The sequence below is a fragment of the Motacilla alba genome, chromosome 2 (assembly GCF_015832195.1).
Source record: "Motacilla alba alba isolate MOTALB_02 chromosome 2, Motacilla_alba_V1.0_pri, whole genome shotgun sequence".
In the NCBI taxonomy this organism is placed as follows: domain Eukaryota; kingdom Metazoa; phylum Chordata; class Aves; order Passeriformes; family Motacillidae; genus Motacilla; species Motacilla alba.
The window spans coordinates 118,420,100-118,441,091 of record NC_052017.1 but is presented as its reverse complement, the minus strand read 5'-3'; the positions used below and the strand labels follow the sequence as shown (position 1 = coordinate 118,441,091).

The 20,992-nt window shown below is 39.7% G+C and overlaps 1 protein-coding gene across 2 annotated transcripts in view; it reads right to left on the bottom strand.

Moving 5' to 3' along the window:
- Positions 1-16,283, bottom strand: part of SULF1 (sulfatase 1) — a 193,823-nt gene extending 177,540 nt beyond the window's left edge. For both annotated transcript variants that reach the window (XM_038129787.1, XM_038129792.1), the window contains exon 1: positions 15,959-16,283. The gene's annotated coding sequence lies outside the window, so the exon portion shown is untranslated. The remainder of the gene's footprint in view (positions 1-15,958) is intronic.
- Between the last annotated feature and the right edge of the window lie 4,709 nt (positions 16,284-20,992).

The following is a 20,992-nucleotide window of genomic DNA, read 5'->3' as shown; positions in this document are numbered from 1 at the left end:
GTCTGGTTTATTTTCACCAGGTCCAGCATTTCAAAATATAGTTCACAACAAGATTTGGTTCTTAGACCTGCAGTGTCTGCTAAATATATATATAAGTTTGTAGGCTGGTTTTGACACTCAGTAAGAGGTAATAGAAAATAAAATGCATTTTTCAAGTTACAGTAATCTCATTAACACTAACCAGGCTATCAAACAATTGCACCCTACTCAAACTTCCTGCAGACCAAGTCTGTTGAACACAACTTATTTTTGATAAGCATGTGTAGATGCCAAAAGTGTCTGAGTTACTAACTACGGCACACAAGCATGCAAATTAGAGGGTCCTTGCATCTGTTTACCTGAGGGATGGCTGGAAATTTTGAGTCAGCTTTCTTCAATTTCAAAATATGTAGGATTACTTGAACTCTTATTTCCCTGTCTCCTCTGCCTCTTCCAGGGAAGTTTTTTTTTTAGGAACTGAAATTTATAACTGAAAAAGGAAATTGTTTGCAGGAAGAGAGATCTACAAAGCTGGATTTTTCTTTTGAAAGCCATTTGTTTGGCTGCTGTTCCTGTGCATGGGTTTGAGACTGTTCCCTTATCTACACATGTATCTTTTGAGAGACTGAAGAACTGGGGAGAGGAGTTAAAACATACCTTGATGGAGTCATCAAAGAGAAATATATGCCTGGCTTCAATTTAGCTCAGTTCAGGGACATGATATATGCGGTGGGTGACACTCATTTTCAAGGGCTTGTGAAGAAATATGTTTCCCAATTTGTATTCTTAGGTAAAAGTTTTTCCTTTCGCATCTGTAAAGACCAGATGTTTTTTCAGGCTTTGTAACACAAGCTGAAGAGGCTGAAGGGAGCCCTTTGCCTTCCTACCCCCACGCTCTCCCTCAGCAGCAGTGGTGCAGCAGAGTGGGATGTGGAGCTGATCCTGTGCTCCTCTTGGAGAGCTCCAGTGCTGCCCTGCACCCCCCTGGGCTCCTTTATTAGCCCTCCCGGCTCCGCGAGCACGCTCGATACGCTTTTGAATCTAAGCTTGATTTATTTAATAAAATAGGCTTTCTAGGAGAAAAATGGGAAAGTCCCAGTGGGAAGGAGGGAGGTGAAGGGAGGAAGCCCACAGAATTGCAAATTCTGGTCCACCTCTCTAAAACTCACACCAGAGCTCAGGGAAGGTAAAGGGCCACCACATAAAACAAGTTTCTCAAAAACTGGAAGGAGCAAGGGTTAAGAATTTCCATAAAGCCATGTAAATCTTGAGGATAGGAATACATATGTGTATATATAGATGCATATCTCACAATGACAGATAACCTGATCACAGTAGTTTTTTCTGAGTTTATTCTTAACATGCCCATCCCCTTTGCTTTTAAACGTTTGCAGAATAGTTTCGTTTCCAATAGAAGCAGGATTGTAAAATAAATTTGGATAATATAAAATAATCCATATATATTTCAAGGAATAGAATTTCAGTTTAATTCAGTGTGCAGAAACAATAAAATTGTGGAAGATTAACCTGACATTAATAACAACTAATGCTTCATTACAGTTTCCAGTAAAACAGATCCTTTTTTAAGATAAAGAAATTATTATATACTGAGGCATTTTCAAAAGCAGAGAGGAAACAGAGATTATGACCAGTGATCTTGTTACTAATTCACAGATTTAGAAGATACTATTTGCAGTGTAATATCCAGCACGTTTTTTAACAATCGTAATAAATCACTTATTATTTACTTATTAAAGCCTTTTTCTTTGGCTTTACTTACTTCAGATTTTTACAATTACACAATCTTACAAAAAGCTTTTCTAAATTAGATTGCTACCTTCCCTTTCTTTTTAATAAATCAAAGATATTTCAACTGTGGTAGACATACAGTGGCTTTTTTGCCAGATCCCCTCTCTCTCCCCCTCCCTTCACAAGCCAATTTCTCAGCTTGCTTGCCAGGACAATTCAGGAGCCACATTCTCCTTGGGCAATGTGTATTACCTCAGCATTTTGTGGTTATACACATTTTAGAGACTAAAAGATGCCAGGTAAGCCACCGCTAGTTTTTTGTTTGTTTGATTGTTTGTTTCTTGGAAACAGGGAGAGCAGGCCTAAAGTCATTAAAAGTTATACAAAAATCAGCAGGTCAGCAGGGTAAGAAAAAATATGCAGGAAAATCTGTCCTCTAGTAGATACAGCATTTTAATCTTTTCCAACACATATATTCCCAGTAGTATCACAGGACCTTTAAAAAAAACAAGGTGACACCATGGTGCTCAAACATTGCTTTTGCAACCTGCACACCTCACACTCATAGAAGCTCTAGTTTCCTACAGCTGTGGGGCAGCACAGTCCACAGTCAGGGGCAGAAGATGAGGGCAGAAGGTAAGGGAGAGGAAATCCAGAAGAGGGCAAAAATGGGTATTGCAGATGACAGAACTGTATGACAGTACCTAATAATCTTGACATCAGATAACACCACACCATTTTAGAATCACTTTACTTATGATAACAGGCTTCATAATACAGATGCATACACATTGCTGTCTTCTAGTTTTCACATTAAATTATGAAAAAAAAAAGAAGTCTAATATTGGATCTTGAAGCAGAAGCCAAAACATATGTCACTAATCCAAATTTATAATCAAATTGAAGGAGCTAGGAGGCGTAAAATTAATTGTTACTTCCTCTAATTTCTTCAGGATGTGACACCAGAAAAGCCAAAGCAATAACAATTCTTCTAGTCTACATGCAGGAACCATCAATGGAAAAAAATTAAACCAGTCCATACTCCAGTTTGATTAAAGATGTATGACATGTGAAAACATACTGCAAATAAGGCAAACTCTGCTATGCATGACTGAGAGCAGTAAAACTGACAAATCTCAACTATACATGTAAATATTTGTAACAAGAGCTAAAAGTCAGCAGGTTCTGCTTTTCTGATAAGGTGTCAGTTTTAGAAGACAGAGTAGCTTATCCTTTTGTGATGAGCAAACTCTCGAGGCAGCTGCTGTCCTTTATGTCTTATTGATCTCCGCGAGACTAAAGAAGCATTTGTAAGAACAGCAAACACCAGCAAGAAGAGTAGGTAAAAGGAGGAACTATAGCTCTGGAGGTGGCAGGGGTTTGTTTCCGAGTCTCAGTGATGTATTTCTGCTACCTGTGAGCAAGAGGAATGCCTTCTGGGTTTTTCTCCCAGGAAGATATCGAGGGAAATCCAGCTAGGGAAATGCAGAACACAGCAACTTCCCAGAGTTATGCCCTGGCTTTCCAGTTCCCTTTGTATTGTCTCTTTCTTCCGTCTCTTCTTTCTCTGCTAGGTATTTTAACAGCTTCTCCATCCATCTATCTTTTCTGATTTCTCCTTGCTTTTCTGTGTCCTCACCCTCCCTCACCTTTCCATTGGTGTATTCTCCTCACAATCTTTCATTCCTTCACTGTCCCTCCAAACATCATCTTTCCATTCCCTTCACTTTGCCATTAAACCTCTACTCTGACACATCTCTTGTCTTGTAGTTGGCAAGCTCTTCAGGAGAAAACCACTGGGTCTTCTGAGACCGTGCTGCCATGAAAGGTAACAGCAGACCTGTGATCAGTGAGGTTTTGACCCAGAGGAGGTCACACAACTGAGCTTAGGGAGCACCTGATCTGGGGTTTATGCTGACTCTGCCAGTGCTGAGAAAACAGGCTGTGGTTGGTTTGGTACCACAGTGGATGGCTGGGAAAGCATTATTTCATAAAGCATCAGCATTTTGGCTCCTGCGGCCCTGGTGCTTTTGATCCAGTAGTGGGAACCCTGAAGCAGGATTTATTGTGTTCTTGAATGACAGCCCAGAACAGTGGGGCACCTAGCAAGATGAAGTTTAAGCTCAGCTTCCTCCTTAGGCACTTTTGGAAGAAGCATTATTTTATTACTAATGGTAATAGTAGTAATAATATTAATAATTACTCTGTTCTTTAAGCCAGCAGCCATTCAGCTGGTGCCTAAGTTGTTGAAAATAATCTGGAAACCTAATCAGCTCAAACCACTCTCTCTGCTTCCTGGAGGGGAAAGCTTCTACCTCCAGCATGGTGCTAGAGAGGGGGAAAAAGTTTTTTAATATAAGCCCTCTTAAAGAGAGCAGGGCCACTCTCTCACATGGAAATCCGCCAGGCCACATATTTGTCCCAACATGCTTGGAAATTGCCAGGAAAATAAAGGTGGAAGATTGCTCCCTGTGTTTGGAGCTGCTTGACTACCCTGAAATCTGTTGATCAAAATTTCACCATCATTTCCCTGCAATAAATACCTAAAGCCTATAAAAGGCTGCAAACATTGCATAATAGGAAAAAAAACTGAACTAAGAGCCCTGCAAGATTAGCTGGACTGGTGCTGTGCTTGGAAAGGAAGCTCCTGACTAGGTGGCAGAGCATCCTGTGGTTCCAGCCTGCTGGGATTCAATACTTGTTTAGACACAGAGCTGACCACATAGCTTACTGCTTTCAGTACATCTCCTTTCCTCTAGACTCCCATAGCTCTGCCCAGGGTCACCCAACAGAGCTGTACCATCTGTGCCCTGTGAGGTCTGCAGTGTGTCTGTGACTGCCAAGCACATGGTCCTAGCAATCTGCAGCTGGCCTGTGATAAGCAATGATTTTAGCTAAGAGACCTTGACAAGGGGACAGCGTCTCCTTTTTCCATTCAGACAATTGTTCTGCATGGGGGGGACAAAAAAGAGGACAAAAAAACCAAACCAAAACAAAACAAAAAAGACAAAAGAGAAAAAGACAAAAAAGAAAAAAAAAATTTAAAAAATCCCGGAAACTAAAAGGGGTTTCCCTAATTCTCCATGTCTAATCTGCAGTAGTGTCAAAGATATCACATTTTGTTGAAGGCAAATGAACTTAACTGTGCTCAGCACATAAAAATCAGACCTTTCCTATGACTGAGATATGAGTTGCTCAACCACAAGCCCCAGAATCTGTGACAGTACAAGCACAGTCAGTTTTTATATGTCTGAGTTCTTGGACAGCTGGATCTTGGCTGGGCTGCACTGTGGTTAAAATTAATTGCAGTTCTTTGTCATATTACCTTTGCTGAGGGTTAACACCCTCCTCTGAGGCTGAAACAGATGACCTGAGAGAACCAGCTGTGACACAGCTCAGAGCCACAACAAATCCTAACTAACCATGAGCTTTTCCTAGCATATACCTGCATCTGGACTGTGGTACAAAGTACAGTGGGATTTAATAACTGCCATTAAATTGGCAGACAGCCCTGCTCCTAGAGAGGGTCCATATATTTAAGAACTATGCAAATTATGCAGTATGCATGTGATCAAATTCTTTGTAGAGGAAAATCCCTGGGACTGTGTTAAATTAAATAGGATTATGGCTTTCACTAATCTGTATCCAGTGTGACCATACAAGGGTATTAGTTTGATAATATTTAAGGACTTAGCTCTACAGCAGCAGCAATCGGCTGTCTAAGCTCAGTGACTGTGTTGTCAGTGAAAATCTCAACTACTGAAGAGATTGTTATTTACATTGCCCGAATTAAACATGTGACACTCACCAGCTGGCAAATTAAGCACAACAAAGTTATGCATAGGTCAAGCCATTTTTTCTTTTTGGAATAAGGAGAAAGAGCAAATGGTGTGATGTGACTCCTGTGAGCAGCACTGCTGAGCCCTGCTCTTCTGAAGCTGTGGGCAGTGCTCCCATCAGCTCAGTGGGAGTGGAGACAAACCAGTGTGATGCTACCAAAAACCTCACCCTTTCACCCCGAGTCTTCTCCCTTAATGGCACAGACGGATTTTTAGATTATTAAGCAATATAGCTTGGTTTCTAACCTGGAAGCTGTCCTGTCAACTCGGTATTTGTTTACCAGGAGTTACAATGCTCATCTGTCTCCAGTGACTGAAATCAGAGGTAATTGTGGTATACCCTGACAAATACTGTCATTGTAATGGCTCTCTCCAAAAAAAGCAAACAGATAAATCTCTTCAAACCCATTTCTGCACAAACACACACACATGTGTATAAATTTGTATGCATAGATGCTCAACTGGAAAATATTAAGAGCCCTCTCAAATGTCAATCCTAGAAATGAAATTTGAAAAACAAGCAGAGCAGGAAGAACTAAGCCACAGCTCAGTTTAAAAGCCATTGAAATTTTCCCACTGATTTCAGTGAAACAAAGGTTTTCATTACCTGTATTTAAAGTAATAGTATTCCACTAAATGGATGACAAAATCGGATAATTTTTTCTATCTTTTACCATATTTTATTGTGCTAAAACTATAAAAAGTCTAAAATTGCACCTTCAATCGTCTTGTATGCATGGAGTTTTTACCAAAAATGAAATAAAACTGATAATCTGTTTGTTTGAAACTACTCTTACTCCAAGAATGGGTTACATGAAAAGAACACTTTTTCCATTACGATTTTGTTCTTAAGGTATTCAAATCTGCATGTTTTTAACAGCAGAGAAAAACACTTTTAATATTTCCATTGCTTCTACAGCCAGCACAGCTAAAATAAAACAGTATGTTTAGTATCTTCTCACATGTCTTTTGTTTTTACTCTACTTGAAGGTCACATTTTTAAAAGAGACATCTATATAAATCCTACTGAGGATAACTCTGTGATTATAGTGTGGGCTGCAAATGATCACTCATAAAAATACAGATGTAGTGGGTTGATTCTTTACTCCCAGATAAGGGTTGCTGGAATGCCACGACAAAATATCCTTTGTGTTTAAATGGAACAGCCACACAGCAAAGGTCAGGCAGGGACACAAGCATAGAAGAAGCCCAGAGCACCCTTCCAGTCCCTTCAGTTGGGTCCATCCTTTGCACAGCCCTATCAAGACAGATCTAATCTGTCCCAGCATACTAAAATCCTCCTGCAGCTGGCTATGTCATCTCAACAGGAAAGATACAATGCCCAAAGCAGCCTTACTCATCTGGGCACCACAGGTGACTTCAAGTTGAAAGTTCCCTGCAATGTAGGGTGCTGTTTGATCACCTCACTTCTAACTGCACATACAGTTCATATAGCAAATATAGCTATGATCCATCCAGTTACTCTCCACATGCTTCATAAGTTGACTGTGAACTCTCTATGATTAAAATCCAGTTTCTTCATTTTGTTATTTAACTCACTTTTATTCTTATCTTATGATAAGTTGATTGGCTTGCTATGGGGTTGAGTGACCCAGATGAAATAGTTGGGAAATGTCTGAATGTACCCCAGCTATTTCTCCTTCTGGCTTAGTCAACCAGGTAGGATTTTAAGCCAAAGGGGTTAAAGAAATGCAAACATGAGTTGGAGTCTTACCAAATTTCCTTAGACAGTTTTTCCTAAAATCATCAGGAACCCTGCTTATGCTTCCTTAAGCTTTCAGTATGCTTTCCAGATGGATGTTTTGGGATCCCAGCTCTATAAGCAAAACCATCCAGCTGCAATAAATGTGTGTCTGGACCGGTTCTTCATCGTACCCTGGAGCCACCTGAACTTATGGCAACTCCCAAGTATTCATACAGCTATGCCAATGCTAGGGGCTCTTCTCCAGAAGTCACACAAGCTGTGTCTGCTCCTGCTTTATTTTTTGTGTTAAAACTCAGAGAAAATTCTAGATAGCACAGATTTAAGCTAGAAATATTATCACATTGACAACAACAATGTCAAATGGCTAAATGTTAAACTACATTTACTTAAAATAATACTCAACAAGCTATTTGGACAACTCTTGAAAGTTCACATCACTACATTTTTTTAAATACAATGAGGCATTTTATAAAGGATCCTGACTTGAATCAGGAAAGTATTTGACTTCTAAGTAAATTACTATACCATTGAAATGGCACAACAGTAATATCAGTGAGGGCAGTTTCCAGGTGTGGAAAAGGGCTTTGTGCAGGATCATCTCTCCTGGTGAGGAGGGATTCCTAGATACTGGAAAGTCTTCATGTTGGAGTCACCTCAGAGGTGCCAAGGGTGACAGTGAATCTCAATGCAACCAAATACCACCAAGACAGAATATTTTCTCATGTCAATATTTATCAAATTCTCCGAATTAAGAGAATTTGGGTAACTCCAACTGGTGTTGTGCATCAATGTATATTCTCTAGTAATTGCTTTATCTGGGAAAAAACCAGCATTTGTTTTGCTAAGACAAGTAGAAAATCGTCTGCCTCCACGCCTAAGAATTTAAACAGAAACAGAACAGTTTATTTACGTTAGAAAAATACTACCTATCCATTCATTTGCTGCACTCACTTTCTCTTACCTGAACAGGAACAGGGCAGAAGTTATGACTCTACGCCTCTTTGTAATTGTTTTTGTACATTAAACATGTTGCTAAGAAACATCTGTGTGTTCTGGCTTAATGCTTCTATCTTTAGGAGATTTTCAAATACCAAGAGAGCAAACAAAAAAAAAAAAACAAAACAAAAAAAACAAAAAAAAAAACCAACAAAAAAACCCCAAACCAAAACAAAAAAAAGCTAAAAAGCTTCAAACTTATCTGTGATCTCATATCCAATGTGTCAAAGCAAATCCTGAAGACATGGTGGTAGCTCGTAACTAATTTTGAACATGGAAAAATTGACATTCAGTAGTATGCACATATACAGTTAGATGGCAAGAATAGTCTTTGCAGTGATTTCAGTCCGGGCCAGCTTGAATTCTCCTGGCAGTTTTTGGGCAGAGTCTGGGAGCTGGCAGAGTACAGAGAAAGGCAGTTTGCAGGTGGTCATTGTTCAGAAAATAATGTAATTGTGTAGATGTGGAATGCTCCATGCCAGGCTCTTCAATGCCAGAGAGCATTTGCTGGCACTTTTAAATTTACTAGAGTAAGTATAAGCCATGTGTTCCCTTTTCTCATTGTCAAAAGAACAGGATGAGGAAAATTAAAAACAGCTGCCAACATATCAATCTATACTGAGTTTTAAGGTGCAAGAGAAAAATAGGCTGCTAATGATATTATTATAGACGCAGCTTAAAGGCCAAATTCACCCTTGTTCTAAATTCACTGACCTTTATTTTAGATCAATAATAATAAAATATTGGCAGTAACATAAAATAAGTTCCTCACAACCTTTGAGCAATGTTTTGTCATCCAAAAAGTTAGGCTAGAATTGAAGTGGTTTGATAAGAATGAATCCTTTTAAGATGAATAGGTATGTCAGGGTCCACCTCCCACAGTGTAATATAGTTGTTTACTTCATTTGTAAAAGACTACCATAATTTTTCCTGGTGAAAATTAATTCTCAAGACATTAAAAAAATCAATTACCTAGCACAAAGCTTTCTTCCTAATGATGTTATGTTCAGAAAATTCAATCTGGATCTTGAAATTATGGTCAGGGCTTCTTCTAGATTTATGTGTGTACCACTTGAAGGTTTTGCAGGTAACCATTTGCTCAATCCCACTGAAAATGATGGCACAAAAGAGAATCTGCTGCTATAAGCACCACTTGGGTGTGAAAAAGAAAACAGAGCCCACTTTTCAATCATCATATTCCTTCCCCACTGCCACATCTATCATTGACGTTACCAGCTGTAACTCCACAGAACAGTAATAACCTCTCTGTTAAAAAGCCATTTATAAATCACCATTTTTCTGATTTAAACAACTTTTTTTTGCATAAGATTCTTATTCTAGCTATGAATTCCCGGCTGTCTGAAGACAGTTTTATACCCAAGTTGAATGTCATGTATTACTTATAGAAATTTGTTAAATATGCAAAAGACCAAAACTGACTAGCACTGATTTATGGGTACAATATTTCTCATGCAAAATTACACAAAGAAACCACAGAATGTCACATGTTATTTAAATTTAATTCATTTGCAATGTGACTTTGGATTTTTGGATGTGTGCATACAAAGCAATTCTTCCTAGGAATTCTATCAGAGTGTAAACTAAAGAGACTTCAAAAGTTGTCAACTGCAAGTCATTGTAACTCATTTTACCTTAAGCATGAAGCTTGATTTCACTGAGCTGTCTCCACTGGTAGGACCTCTCTAAACCCCAGTGCTGGCCTCTCCCCTGGTGAAACTAAACAAAATACCCCATGTTCCAGTGTGAACATGATTCAAGCAGTCATCTGGACCTCAGGACACGGTATCAAACTGACACAACAGGAAATGTGAAAAATTATCAGAGATCATAACAAACATTGGTATTTGTGAAGCAATAAATTCTTCTTAGACAGTGTTTATAAACATACATTGTTGATCTGAATACTTCCACAGTGACTTAACATTTACAGAAAAGAGATATAAATACTAACTCATCTTTATGCCACAAAGCACATAATTTACCTGTTGATTTACTAAGACAAACCTCTTGGCACAACTGAGCTCTCAAAAGACAAAAAAATTAAGAAATATGTGGGATAATAATAATGAGTGATTAAACACGGAAGTAATAGACGGGATTTTTAGATAAACTACAAAGGAATTTTGAAATTTAGTGAAAAAAAGAGGATATATTTTACTAAAAACAAAATCACTGCCTGAAACCCAAAGCAATTATTAGAAACACATCACTCTAAATCTTTGTACCGGAAGATTGCAATAGCTCTACTAAAAAGTTAACTTAAATCCACTGTAAAAGGAGTCTTAGTTGAGACTAAGAGGAACAAAAATGCAGCACCATTACATTATCAAATTCTATTACAATAGTTAATTGCTCACATTTACAGTGATTTCATAATCTCCCATTATGGCAGTTGCAGGGAGGAGACAGAGCAGAGGGACATGTGAAGTCTTGGCAGTGAAATCACAGAATGTATGTTAAAGGCTTATTAAGACTATTTAATCCCTTTCCCTGCTGATTATGGATTGTCCTCCATTGTACACTTCCTAGTGTTTTGTCTAACCTAGTTTTAAATATCTCAAGCAACGGGAATGTCTTCAGTTCCCTTAGGAGATTACTTCAAGGCTAATGGATTTCACTGGCAGAGATGCCTTTTGATCTCCTGCCTACATTTGCCCTTACTTTATTCCTTTTGATTAAGAAAGTTTCTTTCCTTTTCTTTTTTTTTTTTTTTTTTTTTGTATGATAGATACAAGATACCCCATGAATATTAGAAATTCCACTCCCTTCCCTTCCTCATTTTTACAGCGATAGGCATTTTTTGAGTGAGGGATCTAGACAATTTCCATCCAGATAAAGCCAGTAGCAAGCTGCCAGCAGTGCTAACAGACAGCATAGTCATACTTCTTTGGCTGCTGCTGTGCCACTAGAAGTGGTTTCCATATGCAGCCCTCAGCCAGCTACTTGTCACCACCCTCTTCCTAGAGGTTATGCACACCCTCCCACTCCTGATTTTCTGGCTGAACTATTGCTAGAATTGCTGCTTAAAATGAGCCAACTTACTTAAAGCCTGTTTAAACAGTGAATTATTGCTTACCCATCTCTCTCTGGCTGACATGGGCTAGACAATCCTCCCAGCTCCATCTCATCTAGCCCAGGGGAGAGATGGTAACCCCCAGCGAGGCAGTGGTGACCTTTGATGCAGCAGAAAGGGAAATGCCAATGCAAGCATACACAATTCCCCCACTGCTCCTGGTGTTCTGTGGAAACTGGGAACGACTAGTGATAAGACAATCAGAGATTGCAAGGAGACAGCTGCATTTTTTCCAAACTGAAGGTTCCTACCTGATCTTTGCACAAAAGTCTCTCTGGTTTGCGTTGCATAAACAACTTGCTTCCTCACCTACTTTGATAAGACTGCTTACAGTAAAATTACTTTCTTCTGAAAAAAATTTTGCATGTTTTGTCCACCACAGATGTTGACCGTAACTCTGAAAAGGAGGACATACATGGAGTTGGGTGGTGCAGTGCCAGGTACCGTGGCTGTGCATGCTGTATACTTCCAGCCTAGCTGGAGTATCAGAATGGGAGACCCAGAGTCAACAGAGGATTCATTCTGTCACTGGAAGTGTTATGCTTCTGTAGAACAATCAAACTGTATTGAGTTATTTTCATATTTTATAAATAGTCTAGATGCCATCATGAGACACCTCAGCAATAGAAATCACTAAAAATTAGGAAGCAGTGCATTTTTAATAAATATAACAGCACACAGTCGCTCTCAATGAAATAAGAACCATTAAGAGAAATTTAAGTATTAAGGACTCTTTAATGCTTTGCAAATGGCTGAGGATGGGGTGATAAATGCATTTTTTCCCTGGCCTGTTCCAAATTATAATGTTTTGCCAACATAGCTATGTCAGTTGCCGGTGTGAAAAATTCACATCCCCAGCAGATATTGCTATGTTTGCAGAACTCCTGGTGTGGACGTAACTTTGCCAGAAGGAGAGAGCTTATATTGGCTCAACTTACATCACTTAGGGAGGTGGTGTAACTATGCCAGAAAAACTCCTTCTGTCAGTTTGAACAGTATGTGCTGCGGGGTGCTCTGCCAGCGACAGCAATGGCAGAGCTGTGGGGTAGACAAGACTGGGATCGTTGTCACTCCATACATTCACTTTCAATTAGCAGATTAATCAACATGCTACATTTGAGAAAAGCATCTCATCAAAGACTGTTGCATTTATTGACATCCTCAGTCTGCCTGTCTGCTAGTGTATCAGAACTGCTACTTTGATGCCTGTCTTGAAACAAGAAACCATGTACTACTCAAATGCATATTCTTGGAAACCAGAGAGCTTAAGTTATGACCTCCCTAGGTGTGTTGGCATCTTTTTTGCAGTCATATAATTTTATGTTTTCTTGTGTCCCTTAGCACCTACTGGCCTCCAGAACTGTACTTTGGAAGTCTAGTCCATCCAATCTCTCCTGACTCTGTCAAAGAAATTGATTTATTCTGATCTAAGCTTAATTGAAAAATATTTTTAAAATAAAAGAGAAAATAATTGTTGTATTAAATTATCTGTAGTGTCTTTAATACGCCCTTGGTGTACTTTTCTCCAAAATATCACATCACCTTCTTTCAGATCACTCTGAATGCTACTCATGCCTGAAATGTATATAGATAGACACTGATTGCAGCAGTTGGTTTCAGTATCAGCTGGTTCCTTCCTCTAGCTAGAGCGTGCCTGGCGGCTCTTTCCGGTGCTGAGTGACCCCCGTGTTTATGTCTAATATCCTGTCTCCTTTTACCAGAGAGCTGTAATGCCATGCACACTCGGTAACACTTGTGAAATGTATACAAGCGCTGAAAGTATTGCTTAGGGAAGCAATAGAAAGGGTAATATTGCCATGGGAGTGTTCATTTGAACTTGGTCCACCTTCCACGCTTAATTGCTTCTGCTTTACTTTTCGTAACTGTGACAGAATGACTTGCAATAATTCAATCTGAGGAGAAATACATTTCTGTCTAGAAAATGGAGTGGTACCTGGTCTTTAGGAAAACATAGAAGTAACAATCTAGCATTGTCACTATTATTACTATTATTACTGTCCAGCATGTTTCTGGATGACACCTTAAAAGTCAGAGAGCTGATACCTGCAATGGCACTTAGAACCAGCACCTGGAAAATTCCCAACTGTTCATTCCTCTTTAGCTAATATCATACAAGTGGTTTGAGCCAGCAGCTCTTCCACTCCTCTTGCTCATCTCTTTTTAGCAGCAGTGTCATCTATGCTATACCACTGACTGTGTTTGCTGAAGAAAATACAAAGGAGGACATCACAACCTCAAAGTATCACTGAATTTCGTTGTGTCTTATCAATGTCCATACCAAGAGGTTAGGAATGGACATGTGGAACAGAATTTAGTTGGAGAAAGGAAAACATGATGATAAATGGCCCTCACAGTTCTGACACGCTTGTCGGGAAAGCAAACAAGAAAAGCAGTACCACATTAAATACATATGGCATGTGTAAATGTGCTACACTAGTAGAGGATGCACTCAGAACAAACAAAAAATATTATATTTGTGATCAGCTATCTGGAAAAGCCTTAGATTAAGATTTTTTTTCCATTTTTGAAAACACTCTGAGTAGTACCCTTAAACCAGTATGATCATATGCATTTAAATAGTAATCAATTTCAAAATAAATTGCACAAAGACTATGATAAAATTAATGAAGAAAGCAATTATAGGCTATAATTAATGCAAAAAAAGACCTACACTGAAAGTAAACTGGAAGAAAATTTCTAGTTGCACTGTGTGTGCACATCAGTGAAAGTTTCTTTAAATAGTTTCTATAGTTTCTTAAAATCATGTAAAGGAGCAAGATTACTATCATGCTATTTTTTTACAGTGATTTCATTTCCTGAGAGTACAGCTTACTTTTAAAGTTTGCTAATAACTTAATTAACTAACAAGCTTAGACTCTGAGGCGCTTACTCCTGCCAGTCTCTGCTTTACACAGATATGGCTGTATTAAATTGGCTTTGTCACAGAACTGTTCTCTCTTCCTCCATCCCCTTGTTGTGACACAATCTTAATTTACAAGCAAACTTTAATAGGTCCTTTAAAACTTGATGATGGGATGCCTCTCTCTATGCCTTTATTATGCAAAAAGCTATGAAAGGAGTTTAAGGAAGAAGAAATCTTTTAACCTAAATAAAGGCTTTTAATACAGAAAATGAAGCAAAAATTAAAACTCTTTTACACGCAGAAGATGTGGCAGTGCAGGCAGGCCACCATCTTACGGATTTACTCTCACTGAGCAGGACTGTTACATTTCAGAGCACAAGGATATTTGGAAAGAATAGCTGGGATCAGCCAATTTGTTAACCTCTCTGCTAATACTGCAGGCTGTGGTGGTGTTTGTAATGTGGGCACCTGTTCAAAAAAGAGCGGAACAGAGGCAACTCCCTTTACACAAATTTTTCCATTTTGTGAACCACATCTTAAATGAGACCACATCCCTCCCATACAGACTGAGGGACACCTCCCATCCCACCAGTAACCAGCTGATATTTCTGTAACAGCTACAATAACTCAGTTTATGAACTCAGCGGGGAAGTAAAAAGAAAAAAAAAAAAATAAACAGACCGGAATGGAAGGTTTTAATTTCTTTTCATTCTATTTGCTGTCTAGAAATGAGACAGCTACAGCTCTTTCCAGCTGACAGGTGTCCTCTCTTTGACAGCTGTCAGACTGGGAGGTACTTTGTGCACCATCAATAACCACTGTCTGCGGAAGACAAGGACATGGTGTGATGACAGCTGAGCTAGATGTCACCTGAGTGAGGACATACAACTGCAGCATCTGTGTTAGGGTGCTGGTTCCCTGTATTACCATCAGAGAGGGCAAACCACCTCCAGAACTAGATCTGGAGAGAAGGACCCTCACTAGGATTTATCTGTTGTTTCCACCCACCGCCAAGGAACTCAGCCATGCACCTTAGTTTTTCTCACCTCCTGCATTTGGCGCAAGTCAGGGGCCTAAAATGTGGCCAGTTTTACCTATCAGCCAGTACTGAGATCTATGTGCCATCAGGAAAATACAATGAACCATAAAAAGTGCCGTGCAAAAGCCAAAGATGCTCTGGGAACCGTCCCAAGGTGAACTTGCTGTGGGGACTGAACTTGCTGCAGCTCCAGGGATTCCTGCTCCAACACGCAAACAACATGTGATTTACTGTATCTGTTGCAGTTCTAAGTTTAAAATGTTTACTGCACTCCTGATGCTTTATCCACTCTGAAACAAAAATATTTTCCAACAGAGTGTTGAGCTGTGGCTAGCATCGTAAAATGTCTGTTGGTGACTTACTGGGAAATGAACAAATAAACAAACCAAAAAAAACCCCAACCCCAAACCATTACAACACAAAAAGACAAAAACAACAAACCACCAGAAACATTTAATTTCCTCCACAATGAAGATGAATTTATCCGACTCTTTAAAAGTCCCTCAGTGCTCACTGTCCTTCCAAAACCCTCTCTTGTCCCCACAACATGTCATTTGAAGCTCATTTTCAATTGGGCAATAAATAAAGACAAGCTAACGCATTTGGGGGTTTTATTATTTGCTTGTTTGTGGGGTTTTCCGGTGTGTTTTACCTGGGAAATTCCTTAGGAACGGTCTAACAGCTTCCCTCCGCACGGGGTCCCGTGGGGCTGGCAGGCCGGCTGCGGCAGAGGGACGCGCCCCGCGGGCGCTCCCGGGCGCGGCGGCGAGGATGAGGAAGGAGCGGGCGGACTCACCGGGCGGCGGGCGGAGGCTGCGGCCGGGCAGGGCGGCGGGGAGCGGAGGCGCAGAGCCGGGGGAAGCGGCGCGGCCGGGCGGGCTGAGGGCTCCCGGCGCGGGGGCCCGGAGCGCTGCGGAGCCGCGCTGCGCCCGGAGCGCCGGGCCCGGCTCGCCCTGCCCCGCTGCCGCGGCGCCGGGAAGGTCACGCTGCAGCCTGCTCTGCTCTTGCCTTGCTAAGGCACCACGGTGCACCTTGCTGCAGTTTTGCAGAAATGTGTCAGCTTGCCTAAAATGATGCCATTTCATGTGAGTTGGGTTAGTCTCAGGGAAATTTTAGAAAATTGAAACAGATTTGGTTTATAAAGCTGTTTTGTCCTGATGCCTTCCTATCGCCCTGGGGAAAAATCCCTTGGTAAAGTACGAGTCCTACCGCTGTTTAATGAATCGCTTAGAAAACATCAGCATGGTTGATACTTTTGGGGACCATTTTATAGAAAAGACAAAGTTATCCTCCAGCTTCAGGAGAGACAACTCTAATCTAAATGACCTCGAACTCTAAACCAAGTTACTTCTGGGAGGTTATACCAGTGATGAGGATATATATTTGACTAAGGAGCTCAGTGTACAGCTGCACTACAGAAGCCAGAAACGTTTAGCAAGTATTTTTTTACAGTTGATTTTCTTTTATAAATAGCTTATACAGCTTTTCCAATTGCAAATCTCCACCAGTCTTGACATTTTATTTCAGCCATTGGAAGACTATTCATTAAGAGAGCCACAGCTGCTCTGCAGGCAGTCACAACTCATAATTAATATCCTTCTATATGAGGACACATAAAAAAATCCTTTCTCTTTGTCCTAGTGTTTATGGCAGTGATGTGTCAGACTGCCAGTAAATTTGAAACCTGAGGAGTTTGTTTTTGGAGTCTCCAGTGGAGATCAAAGTTTCAAAAGTCACTCTCTCACTGAAAATTTTTGCCCATATCAGGCTCATTAGTAGAGTTGTTACTGTAAGTACTGAGCAATATCTCTTTTATGAAGGTTGGACTGTTAGAATACCAAAATAAATTATTGCTGTGCAAAAGCAAGACAGAAAAATTTCCCTGAACTGGAGACCAATATACTTCAGCAAACACTGGCTGTAAAACAAAGAAATAGCCTCCTTCTCCAGATCCCACAGATATGATTTTTCCTCTGATGCCTTGGGAGGGAAGCTGAGCTACAGCTACTTCCTGACTTGCAGGACTTTGGAGGGATCATTGTCCTTCACCAAGCTAAACTTTTCTGAAATACACTTATTCACATATACAACCCACACATAACTCATTAGCAAAATATTTATGCATGAAATTGTCTTGACTCTGCGACCCTTACATGGCCAGGAGTCTGATTTTCCATCAGTGTCCGTCTAACACTACTGTACTTCAGCGAGCCCCTTAATTTTGGGCACAGCACACAGAAAAAGACTAGAGATATTTAGAATATGAACAATAGAGATATTTACAGCATGAACAATCATCCCCATTGTGAATGTGTGATCATAGAAATGCTTTGTAAAAACTTCAGCGTGGATAGAAAGGGACCCATTTGAAAGGATCCAAGCCACCCTTAGACTTTTTAATCTCCTGCTTCATCAAAGTAATTTTAAACATTCCTCACTTTCTAAAGCTAAAGGACAAACGTCTTTTAAAAGCCTTTCAGACATGTTTATATGAGTTTTCTAGTAAACATAAGATAATGATGATTAAGGCATAATAAATTATCATCCATATGTGCAAAGCATCTGTCCTAGGTCTGTGAAAGTCTTTCATTCTGAAGATGTAAATTCAGACTTTCATCTTTAAGTTTTTCTGTGGATGTTTTTGGCTAGAAGTTAATCATATAAGTGTGACAGCATTATATGAATTTTGACCTGTTCAAAAAACACTCCAGAGGACATCCCACACTGTTGGGTGAAAATAGCTTATATGACTTCTTTTTTTCCACCTTAACTTTGACAGACTGATGATGAATAACAGTAACTCTCCAGTTCCATTTTGGCTCACATGTGCAAAGACTCTTGTCTGTCACACCTGTCTCCCAACCAAGGCATCTGCTCTAGTACAGTCCTGTCAGCTTCATAAAATACTTCCCTGTATCTTAGCAGGTCATCCAGTGACTCTGAAACACATCTCTGCTGTTGGCAGAAGGCCACATTGCTTTTGAAACCCTCTCACTTCTCCCAACTCTGGAAATAACACGCTTGAAAGAAATACTAAGAGATGAAGAGTTTTCCGTTCTCATTGCAAAAAATTCTGAGTCCGTGTGCTCGATCTCTATTTAAGAGAGTGTAAAATACCCCCAGGGCAGTGTCCCCAACAGATGACTCCTCTTGGATTTCAGTTATGTCACTGGAGCCAATAGGGTTGGGTAGAAGGAGGAGTTGAGGAATAACTGAATGAAACAGACCTGCCTGGTTGGAAAGATGCAAAATGTCTTGACACTCTTTGTCCTCTGCCACTAGTCAAGGACACGTACAGATCTCGACTGATGACAGCCTTCCCTTCCATAAATCTAGTGGTTTTATTTTGCAGTACCAGCCTGGCCATCTTCTCACACTCACACTGCCGCATAATGCTGTGGAACTGCTGGATTGATGTGGTGCTAAAATTGCCTATGAGCAAGGTTATCAAATAGAAAATGCTGCTTGATTATTTTTCAGCAAGCCTTTTTTTTTTTTTTCCCTCAGAGTAACTAGTCAAAAATCTAACAATTTATTACTAAATTTACTTCAATGCTGTTGCCAATCTGCTGAATATGACAGACCACATTGTGTTTGGTCACCACCTTAAGACAGTATTTTACAGTCCCTGCTTATTCCATTTTTAAGAGACACGGGAAATATATGACAGTCCCCTGCCTCCTGATTAAGAGGCTGCTCTTCAACTCCCTTTCCCTACCTGCCATAAAATAGGTTATGAGATTAAAATGAGTTTTATTTAATTCTAACTTTTAACTGTAATTATGGAACATTTGACAGGGGAAAAGGCTAGTGGAAATACTGAATCTGTTTTACCCAAGTGGGTTTAGGCTATGTAGCCATAGCACAATGGAAGACAAAGTTCTACATAAGAATGAAACAGATTTTGAAATGTGTTTGCTCTTGGGTGAGGTGACACTAATTTATGATGGGAAAATAGTATGTTACTTTATTGTAATGCACTTCTGGGCCAATTTTGCACATTACAGGTATGACACAGCAGAATTTATAAACAAGACTAACTGCTTTTATAGCTTCACCTTGCCGTTGTTTCACAGAAATACCATCTAGTAGAAATCAAGTACAGATGGCTGAATTTCCAGACTTTCTAACAGGACGCTCTTCATTATTATGCTGGCAATGTTATTGGAATGACCGGAAGAGGCAGTAAGGAAAAAAAACAATGCACACACATACATGGATGCATATGTGTGTATAAGTTTGTATTTTGCCTGTGTGCATAGGTAGGAATCTGTACATTGCTACTGCAAGTTCTCTGGCCTTGAAGCTTCCCTTCAGCTATCCTAAGGCAGCCAGCAGTTAACAGCAACTATTTCTTTGCCTGTTGCTTGCTGCTTCAAAATATTTTCCTTTGATTTCTTTTACTAGTTTTCTCTACCTGTCAAGCAAATGTAAGTTTTAAATTCATTTTAGTGATTTCTTTGATGTGGCCCTTATGAAGGCCTGAGGATTTTTTGTGCTCTTCTATCTAACACTGTTTTCTTCTGTCAGTAACTCTTCCATGCCCTATTCTATGCCATTACTGAGGCTGGGATGTTGTCACCTTTAGGATCCTTGCTCTAATCTTGTCCTGAGATGCTGCTACAAACAATAGACCATGATGACAAATTACCATAGGCATTTTGAGTTCACCTCTTTTGGGGTTTTGATTTGTTTTTTTTTCAGTCTTCATTATTTTCCTCCTTTTTCATGGTTATAGGATATGGTTATGCACCACCAGATTCAGTTGATATTTTATCACCATACCTCCCTGGGAGCATGTTTAGTCCATTGGTGACTCAGTTTTGCTCAAAACACTCAGAGATGCCTTCTTGGTTCGGTTTAGAATACAATCGAATATCAGAAATTTTGCACCGAGGAAAAGAAGCTGGCCGGTTCTGCTGTCCATTATGTAAATATTTGCTTTTTTATGCTAGAACTTTCAGTACTTTAGGATAACTGTAGATTGAAGAAAATGCAAATCGATAACTAGCAGTTACACCAAGGAAATAGCCATGTAGAGTTACATTCTACTTCACCTTTATGATATTTCTCATCTCTAAAGCATACGCTTGATTTATGTCTTACAGAAATGAATATCCAAAATAAAAGGGCAAAGTACTGCTTTGTAGTCTTTGAATACCTTGTTACTTTACAATGACCAGGCAACTTTCCATCTGTAGTTTTGCAAAGAGGTTCCTGGCTGACCCAAAAGTTATGTGTTTTATCTTTGTTGGTCTCCAAGAGCTTAGCAGGTAAAGTAGTGCATCATGAGTTATTTCATCCGCAAAACTTGTTTGCAGTCTTGCCAACAGGCTCCTTTTGTTTTGAATGACTTGGCAGATATTGGGGAAAAAAAATTAAAATTGTGGGTATGCCTTGAAATATGTCCCTCTTTACTTTGCTGCAAGAATCCTGTCCCTGTCACCTGTGTTGAAGAAAATTGCTAGCTGAACTTATGAACTTGCTGTGCCGAGATGTTCTGGGTAGTATTGAGTTAGCATTGCTGGCTGGATCCATGAGGCAATTATGCAAAAAAAAAACGTGCTTAGGATTTTAGAAAAGTTCACTCAGTCATGGATTGTGTACTGAGATGATGTGTAATTTCTGTGATTTAATTTCTTTTGTGGGTCATGTATAATCTTAATAAACAGTGACATATTAAAGC